The sequence below is a fragment of the Prinia subflava genome, chromosome 3 (genome assembly GCF_021018805.1).
Source record: "Prinia subflava isolate CZ2003 ecotype Zambia chromosome 3, Cam_Psub_1.2, whole genome shotgun sequence".
In the NCBI taxonomy this organism is placed as follows: Eukaryota; Metazoa; Chordata; class Aves; order Passeriformes; family Cisticolidae; genus Prinia; species Prinia subflava.
In genome coordinates, this window is record NC_086249.1 from 98,419,641 (window position 1) to 98,432,865 (window position 13,225).

Consider the following 13,225-nt stretch of genomic DNA (forward strand, 5'->3'; position numbering starts at 1 on the left):
AATAAAGAACTAGTCTCAGATATCTGAAATGGAGTTTTGCTTCTTTTAGGACTTTCACATCTCCACACCTGTTTGAGTTAAGTCATATTGATGGTTCCACATTTTCTTTCCACTGCCTAAATGAGATTTTTCTACTGATATAACATTCAGAGAAGCCCATTTTAACTGTGCATATAGAATCTCTTTTGCATTTGAAAACCTGTGCTAATGTGCACAGGATGTATTATTCATATCACGCCTGCTGTAATTTACATTCTTCAGGAAAATGTATTCACATTCTGGGTTTTCATTTGTTGCACAGACAATGCTGATAATGCTCACTAGACTTGTGTGGCTGTCTTAAAGTACAGTTGCTGGTCACCATGGAAATTCAGTGTAACTAAATAATCTTAACACACAGTTCACATGTCTTTATACATTAGTAGAGTATTCCTTATGTTTAGCAGCAATATTTCCTGAGCACTTGGCAAACACTGTGGTAATGGCATTCACTTACTCAGAAAGAGAGAGAAAAAGGGTATCCTTTCCTATCTCTATCCTTTTATTAAGAGCAAGAAATCTTCCAGCAGGTACTATAGGGCTCCATACATATTTTTTTCCATAATGTATCAAAGTTTCATAGTTAGAAAGCAGAAGAATATTTGCCTTCTATCTTCCTAATTATGAATTCTGCAAATTAAATCTGAAATTTGAAATTCAAGATGACTGTTGCGGGCTTTGATTATGAAAAATTGTGCCACAAGAACTTAATAAGGTTTTTCACAAGAACTACAAGACAGTACAGCTTCATATCTCTAATGTAGTTCTACTAGAAATAATAAAAATTACAAGACTCAATTTTTGTTTTTCAAAGTAAGTAAAGGCTAAACAGAGGCTCAAACGTAGCAAAAGAAAAATTGCTGTCACAAACTGAAATGGAAATCAAGAGAAAATACTCTCAGGCCAGAAATAATCTTCCACTTTTTGCCAGCCATATAAATAAAGTCCAAGGGAGAAAACTGTCATAACTATTCCTCCTCTTTTAATTAGTGAAGAGTACAAAGCTGTGCTTGGGCCTTAAAGTTCTATACAGAAGATACTGGGACTCATGACCAGAGTTTACTGTAAGGTATTCCTCTCCAGAAAAGTTCCTGTGCCATCAGAGACCTTGTTTCTCCTTTCCAGTGCTGAGGTAGCTCTAAAGTGCTGGGATAGTCAAGGACTTCTCTCTCTGCAGAGAGACTTCTCTGTAGCTGGAGCCACAGACAATGTGCATTCCCCTCCTGCATCCCACCAGATACCTGCAGGTCAGACCCTTTCCCTGGAGGTTTGTAGCTACCTCCTGCTCTCTCAGAGGTGTAGATTCACTGCTGCTCCCTCTTCTTACACATCAACACCTGCTTTACCTCTCAGGAGGGGTTTTGTGCTATTTGCTGCCCCTTGGCAGATGACACACTCATTTTCCTCAAAGTTCATGAAAGAGGGCTCCAGGTCTGCTCCTGCTGCATATCAGCAGCTCTGTGGCTCACATTCTGCTCATGCCAGGCCTCCTCATCCCTGCCTTCCACATCCCTCTTTCCCCATTTCCTTCCCTGCACCCATCCTAACTCTGTCTGATGTCCTGCAGTCTGATTTTGAACCCTACACTTAGTCATATTTTTTCAAGAAGTATGAAACAGAGAAGTTCTGAACTCAACCCTTCTGTCAATTCAAACTAAGCCCAAAAATCCATCCCACAAGCTGCATATCTGTCACCCAAGCTGCTGCTCTGCTTGCTGAACACTCCTCTGTTGTCTCTGTTATTCTATAGGACATCAGAAACAATCTGGTCACTATCAATCAAATGCACTTTGAAAGCAGATTTTGCTGCTCTGCTTTAGAAAACCAACTAGTATCTGTAACACCAATTGAGGCTTATCTCTTTTGCCTGAATTCCCACTGTATTTGATGAGAGGTAGATGAGATCTGAGCTCCCTTTTCCTGATACTATTCTTGGCTCAATAGATTGTCTTTTTGCCAGGACCTGTAAGTGCGAAACCAGATGTTCCCTGACTAGAAACTGATGTCTTTTAGCAAGAATTGTTTCAGGCAGTAATACCTAAAAAAGTGAAGAGCAAAATGTTCTTCTGCAAAGGCCTTTAAACAAGAACTCCTCTAAGTCAGAAGTCCATCCTCTAAACCACCTGAAAAAGTTTCTTTTACACAGTTTTTAAGGTATCATTTATGTCACTTAGGGGTTTTCAAAGATCAGGCACAGAGTGCTGTCCTTAATAAGTGTTGACACTGAAGACAATGGATACAGACTGTTCTTGCAGCTTCCTGTGGTTGCACAGCTTTGTGGGGAAGGAGCCCTTGGTCAGAAAGCAGGGCCTCGTCTTTTACCAGATTCTTCTCCATTTAGGGAATGAGCAAACTACTAAGCAAATCTAGCTGTAAATTTAAATCTATGCATACTGACAAATATTAATACAGCCTCATGGCAAGTACTTGCCAGATTTGTGCTCTGACAGATTATGTAGAACTGTCTCCCATCATTTGTTAGTCTGGCATGAATAATTTTGGATATTTATGAGTTGTTTTCAATTCCCAATCCATTTAGAGGAAAAACTATCACGGTTCAAATGAAAGAAAATATAGGCCTCATGTGAGATTCATTCACTGTACTGCAGAAAAGTTCATTGCAATAGGTCTTCTTGCTTTGCACCAATGACAGGAGTCTACTAACAAACTATTTAAAGCTAATACCTAAAAAGCATCAATAGAACCTTTTAATGAACCCACTCAGATTAGATTTTTTCCACTTATCTTGACAGGTGAGTTGAGTTTAAGCAATTTACACAATGTAATACTATAAAGGAAATGTGCTGTAGCATATCTTGTAGGGCTAACAATCTCAGTAAGATCAGCCTTCCCTAAGCACACTGCTGTCAAATATACACTGCTATTTTGAAAGTGTGTTTCCACATTACAGAAGAAACACATTAAAGGGAAGCATCCAAATTTCCACATTACAGAAGATGACCTAGGAAATTCTATAGCAGTAAACAAATATTGGTCCCATTGATATAATCAAGTTCCTCTTGGTGCAATCATGTTATTCCAGTTTTATACCTGTTTAGCCAAAATGGCAATTGGTCTATTCATCTTCCCCAGGCTAATATTCCTGCAAACTGCACTATGCCCCTGTATAAAGCTGGGATATTCATAGCAATTTTCATAAATATTCACTACACTGAATCTTACAAAGCCTTTAGAAAGTGCCGGTGTCAACTTATATTTACAGTTAATGCTTGTGTCACTGATGTGCAGGGTTTTTTCTAATCATTATTGTAAAACTGGTGAGCCAGTGGAGAACCCATATGATCATTTATTTCCACACCATATTTTCCCACTGCCTATTTAAGATCATGAGGAATATTTTTGCTGCAATCCCTGAATGCTTTCAAGCAACATTAAAATGAGGGTTTAAAAGTGATTCTCTAAAGTCCTGTATATTCAGCAGAGAAATGGTGAATACACTAAATTTTTTAGTGTCACTAGTTTTAGTGACAATGTGATGACAAACAAAAGAAAAGAAACTTAGAGGAAAATAAATCATATAAAGGAAATGTGGATTTATTTCTTAAACTATGCATAAGTTCTGCCATGCAGAGGCCTTGGAAGGAGCACACATTCTTGGGAATTTGAATCTATGTTATGGGAAATAGGGAAAGGTACATCTCTTGTACCTTAAGTCCATTAGCAACATCTATCCTACCTCTCTGATCCACTGTAGGTACTTGTTCCTATTTTCAGGGAAGCTGGTATAGACTCTCATCCTGTATTACCATCACTGTTTTTATTTATGCAGATAAATCCTAATACTAAAGGGGAAAATATTATGTCAGCATTAAGTTTTTCTAGACAAGCCTGAATAACAGGCTGTTTTTATTTGTTACTTACTTATTTTGAATTCATGCAGCTCTGCTGAAAGACGTGTTGCCATGACACACGAGGAGACAAACATTGTGGAGTACCAGAAGGAACAAAAGCAATGAGGCCTCCCAGTATCATCTATACAGCCTGGTCAAGCATCCTGACAGCAATCTAAGGCCTGAACCATTTCCAAGTTATGTCAGGGACCAGCAGAAGCAGGTGGCTCTGAATGGGATCTCAACAGACACTGCCACGGAGTTTCGCAACAGATTTATCTCAGGGACAGGTGTTTCTGATCACCTCCAGAAGCATCTGTGTTTGCCCTGTTTTCCTGGCAGAAATTTATCAAATCATTTTTTTACAGGTTCCTCAAAAGGCTTTGTATCAGCCTGAAAGTATTCCTGTAGACCAAAGCATTAGTTCACAACGAAAAATTGACTATGATGAATGCTTCTGCAACAAAGTAGTAATGACTTGCAGTGCACTGCAGTAACAGTTTAGGTGCCTTATCTTTCTGATTCATCTGAAATCAGGCACTGAACTAACCACTACTAATTTGTGTTGTATCCTTGTGGATGTCATGTACAATCTCAGGAGACTTCTATTGCAGCTAAGCAGTAATTTAACTAATCATTAGAAAGAGTATCTTAGCCTAGTGAAATAATTGCGTATTCATCATAACAATACAGATCATAATGGAATCCTGTGATATTACTGTCACTGTCATATGTATTGATACAAAAATTCCATTTTTTTAATACCATACCATACCATTCTAATGAATTATCAGTAGTAGGAGGGTAGGATAGCATTGTAAATCTGTAGGACATTGTATTTTCATACAGTATCTTTACACCCTGAAGAAGCATAGAAGTGCTTATTTTCAGAGAACACCAGCTGTAAAGCAGCTCCTACAGGTAAACCGGTTATTAAAATAGGGTCTCTATTGCACTGAGATTAAATCTGAAAGAGTTTTGCATTTGTATTATTTTTGCAAAAGGAGAAATAGAGTGCTTGGAGAAATTATTAACCTGTTATTCAGAAAAGGCTTGAATCTCCTGTCAAACCCTTCAGAAATTTTTAGGTTCATATTTTAGCAAGTAACTGTAGTCCTGAGAGCTGTGGCTCAATAAAGTCTTATCTGTTCAGAGGCTAAAAAAATCCCTCTCTGAGACATGAACTGCGAGCCTATGTGTTGGGTTAATAACTTTATCTCCTTTTTATGTTTTTGCCATTGGTAAGGTTTCCTTCTCTTTGCTGTCAACACTACAGTGACTTTGCAGTTTAGTTTTGTACTTACACTTATGAAAATAGAGCCTGTTGCCACCTATGTTTGTCTACTCAGGCCTGGACAGCTGTTATCTCATTAAAGATGACAAGGAGCTGAAAACAAAATCCAATTAATTCCCAGGTAAATCACTGTGAACTGTTAGGAGTGAGTAAATGTAATTAGTGAGCAACTGGTTAATGCATGAGAAATTCTAAGCCAAACAATTCAAAACACTACTTACTACTTGTATTAAAAGATTAGTCAGTGGAAAATAAATTATTAAGTGCATATAAAATAGGGCAGGAATCTGCCTGATGTACAAAGGAGAGTGCTCCACTTTAGGATCATGCCTGTTGCAGTCTCCTGTCAGGTGTCCCTTGATCCTCTGCCAAGGGATATTAACTTTCCATTCCTCACCATTGACCTTACTACCTCTGACCTCTCTATTTCTTTATACTTGAACATTTCTCCATTTTTTCTCCCCCACTTTCTCCTGTTGCCAAGAAGCATCTTGTTTCTATCCTGGCTATTAATTCCCTTTTTTCTCCACCTCTTATCTAGTAGCTCATTTTTCTTTGTCCAATTATCCCCTTCATCACTGTCTTGCCACAAGTAGCTACAGTCTTTCTTATTTTTGAGAATATGCCATCTTGGCAAGCCTGAGAAAGATGAGGGCTGTGATATTTCTCATTTTCTTCTTCATTGATCAGAGGAGTTGAAGTTGCTGGGAACAGGGACTCCTTTAGCTGGAGCTCAGACAGGCAGCTGCCATGGCTGCTGTGATCCTGCAGGGACAGATCTCAGTGATGCAAGTGACAGCTCCAGCCACCGTGCCAGCACAAGTCAGCAGAGGTCATACTGGGGGGTAGAAGACAGAATTTTACTGTTGTTGCTGAAACTCTCATTAGCCAGCCTGGTTTTCAGTGCAGACACCAGTGGGATGGGGATAGACACCATTTACCACAGGCTGTGGTCCTCTGGGGAGAGCTGCCTGCACTGCTGCCTCACTCCACTTTTCTCAAGTGTTATGAGCAAGGAAAAAAATGTCTGCAGGAAAGCAGCAGGAAAGGCAGAGGTGCCTGGCTCCCAGTGTCTGGCTGCAGGCTGAGCTGCAGGTCTGCATGGTGGGTCAGAGATTGTAAGGCTGAGTTAGGAGAGCCTGCTGGTACCTGAGAGGAGAATCAGGTGGATATCAGACAACCACTGCCTCCAGGAGGGGGTGTGAAGCTTGAGAAGCCTTCCAAAGACTGATACTGTGCAGACATGCTGTGAGAGAGAGAAGCAGCAAAATCCTCATGGGATCTCCAGCCAGAGTCACAGGTTTTAAAGGTCGCTGGGTGACTTAGGTTGTAAATCCCTGGCAAAAGGATATAAAACATGTCAGAGGAATGATCCAAACAGCATTTTTGTGCTGAAGAGTCGTGTGGTGACATGGGTTACAGCAGCACCCAGAGGCACCAGCCAGAACAGGGTGCTGTGTTGTGGTGCAGGTGCTGCTGCTCTCAAGGGCTTCCCTGCTGCACTTCAAGGGCAGAGAGGAGCACTGCAAACCCTGCAGCTCCAGAGGTGTGAGTGACCTGCCAAATCTCACCCCTGACAGGTGAGAGCAGGAATAACACCCCTCCCTCCCAGCTCCTCGGTCAGAACCCTACCTGCCAGACCGTATTTCCCCACCAGTCACACTCTAATTAGTCTTGTTTCCTTGGAAACCCACAGACCCAATTACAGCTTTGTTGAGGCTCTCTAAGGCCAGCTCTTGGGATGACAAAAATATTCAAGGCCACAATCAGCCCACCAACTAATGTTTCTCTCTTTTTTTTTTTTTCTCCCCTCTCTTAATATCCTTTTTAAAAGAAATATGAACAGCTCAGGAAACTCAGGTATTTGTTCCCTCAAAAAATCAAACGAAAAACCATTTGATTGCTTTTTGCTGTTGCCTTTTCTGGATAGATGATTCAGATATGGTCAGTAGGTAAGACCCTTTCTATAAGATTTGCCTTCTGTGGCATCTCAGTGTCAGCAAGTGTCCAACATGAATGTGATTTGTAAGCTGAAGCTGGATAAAATCTATACAGAAAAGCAAATCACCCCCTTGTCTCAATCTCCTCCCAAATATTCAGCTAGCATAATGCTTCTGTGGATGCTACAGACAAGACATTTGAAGAAAATCAGTGCTGGCATAAAGATATGGCTTTGATTTGGCTCCATTTGTTCTGCAAGTCAAACAGCTTACACAGATCTTGGCAGCATTGTGAACAAGCCATTAGCTAAGCCACAAAGCCAGGAGGCAAATTTTGAATGCCTTGAAACTCTCAGGACACTGGACCCACAACTCTGTTCTTGACAACACACACTAATATAGTTTATTTGAAAAATTCTAGTAAATATTACTAATATGCACAAAGTGTCAGTGTGTTCAGATGTAAGGTTTTTGCTTGGAGCGTATTGTATCAAAAAATTCAAAATCAAACCTGGCACTTTAATCTTTTATAAGCAGATTTTTCAGGAATGTTATTTTGATTTAGAATGTTTACAAACTGCAGGCTTTTCAGCCATTACACAAAGTATTGGACACTGTCATGCTCAGAGCAGTTACAAGTTGCATCTGCTTAGGGTGTCAGAGGACAGGAAATTTGTACTGGAATTTTGCAAAAGATAAGAAGCTATCATGAAAAAAAATCATACTGTTCCTTTTGGTTTTCTTGCTTTTCTCCTCCTGTTTTTCAATAGGAACTGGGGCACTGTGTTACTTAACTGATTCTGACACATTGTGGGTAGCATAAACTTGCAAATTTTGCTATTCCAGGCAAATTTTGCAGGCAGAAGAGAGTCAAATACAGTATCTGAGAAGTGAGTGTTTGAGGTTATTTCCAGGAGCAGCATCCTCGTGTTCATGGCCCATGCCTTCAGATAAGTTACTTGAAGCAGAAAGCAGAGGCAGAGCAGAATGAACAAACAAACTGTACTGAATTGAGAGTGCTGCCAATAGGGTAAGAAGGTCTGGAATAAAATTTCCAGCATAGTTTTTACACAGACATATAACCTGTAAGAGTAGCAGTTGCAGCAGAATCCCTGAAGCTACTGAATAAAAACTAAGTCAACTAAATAGCCCTGTCTATTCCAATGTAAGTCACTAATTATATTTATTAACTTTTTCCCCTATTTCTATTCAAGATATCACTAGGCAAAGGTACACACCAGTAATGTACTTATCTTTTTTCCTGTTTTCCCTCTCACTCTCTGCTTTGCAGACACACCACCATCCCTGCACAGCACTGCAGACTCAGCAGTGGCTTTAAACAACCAGTCATGCATTGAGAAGGTGGAATTCCATCTGGGCAGGCTGTTTCACACTGACACCTCCTAAAAGATGCACTCACCAAGAAAAGAACAGCTGAAGAAGCTAAAGACGTGTTTCATTTTCACTTAAGACAACACAGACGTTAAATTCACATAATTTATCCTCTCTGCCCCCTTATACCCTACGTGACAGAGAGGCAAAATCCCCTTCCTGGACAGGAGTGCTGAAGGTTCTGATGAAGATGTTTGTGAGGAGAAGGTTTGTCTCTGGTATTTCTGTTAGGCTTTTTGCCACGATATCAATTTCAGCATGAAAAATTTCTAGCATAAACACATATTCTCTCTCACACAGTTGTCCTCCATGTACCCAAACCCAGCATTTCAGCATATATGCACACCATAACTCTGAATCACCTCACCACAATTTTACCCAAACAAACAGATCACTGTTGTATAACTGTTCAGGTAACAGCTCCCTGAAACACAGCAAAATCGGTATCAAAATAATTATTATAATGTGAGTGTGCATTAAACAGGAGATTGGAAAAGTACTTCAACATGTATTTCTATTTATTCTGCAGGCACACAAGAGAGCCCAAGGGGTGAGCAAAACTCCTCATTTCCTAGTCCAATGCACATCTATATTAGAAAGATTGGGAAGGAATAAATGGCAGAGGGAGAAAATAGCTGAGTAATGAAAAGTAATGCCTAAAGTAGATAGATATGAAAAGAAACAGAGGAATGACAAGCCGAGAAAACAAAAAAAATAAATCAAGAAGGAGGAAGAAGGAAGAAAGGTGAACAAAGAAAAGAAGCTCTCTTAAGGCATCACCTGCCTTAATTCACTCTTAGGAAGGCTGGTCTGAAAGAACAATCAACATTTCCCATGGAATTATGCCATGAGAAATGGAACAGTGGTGTTCACTTTCACCCCTGTCCCAGTATCCATTAACAGCTTTGCACAAGACTGATTAATGTGTATTGACAAATGTCCCTTGGGATAGGGAAGCATCCCCCTCCAGTCTCCAAAGTAACACACAGTGAGACCAAGCAGCTTGTTATAGGTCACACAGGACATCTGTGACAAAGCTGGAAAGTGGCCCAGGCTCCTCGGTTTCAGTGTAATGCTCCTAACAAAAAGATCAATTGTGGGGGAAGCATTTCAGCCTGGGGACAGCAGTCACAGCATCACACACTCCAGTGCACCAGAAAGACACACATAAGATTGTTTTGTTAATGTCTGCACATCCCTAAATCAAAAGACCTTTTTCTGAAACATCTAGAGTTAAAATTTTCCAGACTTACCCTGCTCCTTCACAGGTGCTGAAGCCAATGGGGGAGATGTGGATTTGGCAGACAGTGAAACAACTTTGTCCAACATGAAGCACTGGCCCAGGTGCAGTGGCATCCTGGCTGAGCTCCTGCAGTGTGAGAGGGACAGCAGTGAGCACTTGTCACAGGCTGTGCCCAGGGCTGAGCCTGCCTTCTGGTACTCCCATAATTACCCTTCTAGGAGAGTTCCTTTCTTCTTGTGTAAATGGGCTCACATCCTTGACTCTGAACTCTTCTCTCCCGTAAGGCTGAATCAAAGCAATTGCTGATGGAGTGGTTTCTCAAAGGTTTGGAAAAACACCAAGGCTTTTCCAAATTCTTCAAAGCTAGAGAGTTCCCCTCTCACCATCAACAAGTTTTTATTCTCCCCGAATGATTTCTCTCCTTCAAACAGCAATATCCCTTGCTCTGTTGTGCTGTTCTCGTGGGGGTAGCACAGGCAGATTCCTGCTTTTCCATGTAACTGGGTTTCATCCATGGACATCCAAAGGCACAGGATGCCTTTTTGGTCAGCTCTCCAAACCAGGAGATACTGAATTATTGTCTACACCTGCTATACAGCCACTTCAAATAAGGTGATTCATCTAACTCTGAATGAACCCTTTTGAACAAAAACCAGTTTCAATCTGCAAAGGAAAAAGCTCCCTTAGACTGACACCTCTTCAAATGTTTTGCCATAGGGGGTTAATGAAAGAAGGGAAGAACCATGATGCTGCTGCAGTTTGATTAGGGGAGTGGAACAAATAGTGAGATATGTTGTAGTGAGGGTCTTCATTACCAGAATGCAGGAGAGAAAGAATTTGAATGTAGATTTTTCAATACTTGTTTTTGGAAAGGGAATATAAATGCCTTGTTTTTAATGAAATATGCTTCCTCAATCTTGATCAATCCTTACTCTTCATGCTACCAAATCCTCAATCTTATCACAAACCATCCTAGTGCTTTACAGTTTCAAACTACTTGATGGAGAATTCACAAATACTTAACAACTGTGCAGTGATAATTTATAGGACCAAATTTCAGGGTTCATAATGGTCAAACTGATTTTTTTTGTTTGTTTGTCTTGGTTTTAGAAAGCAGTGTTTCAGGGAGGCAAGCCTCAGAGCGAAAAAAAAAATAAAAGTAGAATTGTGTATAATTGTGTAAAATTCCCTGTAAAATTTTCAGGGAAACTGAATCTGAACTGTAGTCTGCCAATGATTCTTACTGGAACTCTTAAGTTTATACAAACTTCTCCCTCTATTTCACAGTAGAATCTGGTGACACAGGTTTAAAGACAGTATTACAGTCAGCCAAGGGTTTGTAGCAGCCCTGTGCCTTTTCCCAAAGAGTATCTAGCTAGTTATGACTTATCTCATTTGGGAGTGATATGATCTGTTATTTTGGTCTGCAGTTAAGAACAACAGCAACCAAAGAAAAAGAAAGTAGGCAAGAAACCAGACTTATATTGAGATCACCGTAGCAACAAGAGCATATTTCCAAATACCCAAAGCCAAATAGCAGTTGGTACATCAGGAGATAGGATTTTGTCCCAGTGAATGCTGGCATTGTGTCAAACCACAGAAAAGTGCTGTGGTAGATAGGGAAAAAATACCTCTCCCTAAGAACAGTAACCTTGTCTCATTTGGCACGTATGAATTCCTTCTCTCTGCCAAGAGGGAGGAACTCTTGTCACCCTAAAAACTCTTCCCACCCTAAAACCTAGCAGTGGCTTTACATAAATTGTTCACTTTCTTCGTTTCTCTCCATCAAACATGAAAGAAAAATCAAGTACTTTAAACCAGGCCAGATTGGTTTCATTTTTTTTCCCCTAACATTAGTCAAAATAAATATCCCACAGGAAATAGTTTTGGCATGTAACTGAACAGCTTAGCTAATTTTTTTCCTCCTAATATGGATGTAATTATGGACAATACAGTATGTTCTTATTGAAATAATTGTGATAGAACTGCATTTGCACAGTAAGCTGCTCTGAGACAGATTTTCTTGTATCACAGCTGCTGTGAGTGTCTTCTTGCTTAAAAAGAATGACTGTTCAAATAATTTCTAATACTGGCTCTTGACCCAGAAGCATTTAAGGAAACTGACAGCAACCAAAACCTCTAGCTGCTGGAATGTGAAAACTCTGAAAAGATAAAAAATAAAGAAAAAGGAATTTCATGGTCCCTTCTCCCCTAGCCCATCTACCAAGTGGTTTAACTGCGGATGTGTGCTCATGGAGCTGTGTGGTTACAGAAAATAACAGACAAAGCTTACATTAATCACCCTTCAATCCAAGCTGAAATTAGACTTGTGAAAATTTTTGGCTGTAGCTGTAGCTGTGTTTGTGCCTCTGTCTTTTTAGTACTTGTCAGGATATGGCACTTAAAATAGTTTTATTGCATGAGTGATCTGTTTTCCATGGATCTGGATATGCTTCCTCCAATGGGTGATGTCTTCACCTTGTGAAGGCCTCCTCTTCAGTTTCCAAACATACAGATGGTAGCTAAAAGGTACAGAACTTTGGCAACATTTTTGGTTATTATTCAGTCATGTTATGCATTTCACCCTTCCAGTGTATAACATTTGAAGTTGTCATCTCAGTAAAAGGTGTGGAAAATGGTTTGAGGAAGAGTTTTGGACTGAGTTCTTGTTGGATGAATGAGTCCTGTGATAAACGAGGTTGTCCCCTTGGTTACATTTGCTGTGCTAAGCAAATCCCTGGCTGGTAGAGCCCTCCTGGCAGGTGAGAAGTTGAGCTTGGAAGAGCTGAATGATCCTCTCTGACATCAGCAGTCCTGCAAGGCAGCCAGCCCCAGTGGAAGATGAGGAGTGTGTGACAGAATCTGGTTCAATGCTTCTGCTCTCTCCTACCTTCATATCTGGCACCAAGGCAGCTCATGTCCCCTTGTTGAAATGTGTCACAGCCAGGGAATGACCCTTGTGTACAGAGCATTTCCAACTGGCCCAGAAGAAACTGTTGTTTCAATCTCAGTGTTTTGGCTGCTTGTCAGATGACAAGGCCTAGGAGGAATGAGGTCAGACCAGCTGTGGCTGAGTTGTGTCATGGCTTTGCAATACGTCCCAGCTGACAGATAAAGAACCATGAAAACAGCCAGACCCTTTCCATCTCTTTCTCTGAGGCATGATTCCACTTTGCACTTCAATCTGAGCCCAGTGACCTGTGAGCTCCTGCTGGAGATGTCTTCACTGGCAGCAGGAGTAAAGGCATCTCAAGGCACAAGCACAAGTCCTCACCTCAGCTGTGTTGTTGGATTTGATGGAGTATTTGGGTTATGCCAAAGATGCTTATAATGACAATACCAAAGAACTCCTCCATCATATATGGACATGGAAAAAGCAAGGTCTCTTCTATTTCTCCCTGTTCACCTAAGCTCATTCAGTCCAGAGTTCCATGAATTCTGATTTTTATTAGCTGTAGAGTGATGA

The 13,225-nt window shown here is 40.5% G+C and overlaps 1 protein-coding gene across 1 annotated transcript in view; it reads left to right on the forward strand.

The window, feature by feature from the left end:
• The first annotated feature begins 6,272 nt into the window (after positions 1 to 6,272).
• PRRG1 (proline rich and Gla domain 1) overlaps positions 6,273 to 13,225 on the forward strand; it is a 531,308-nt gene continuing 524,355 nt past the window's right edge. Inside the window, exon 1 of the mRNA XM_063393005.1 lies at positions 6,273 to 6,277. The gene's annotated coding sequence lies outside the window, so the exon portion shown is untranslated. The remainder of the gene's footprint in view (positions 6,278 to 13,225) is intronic.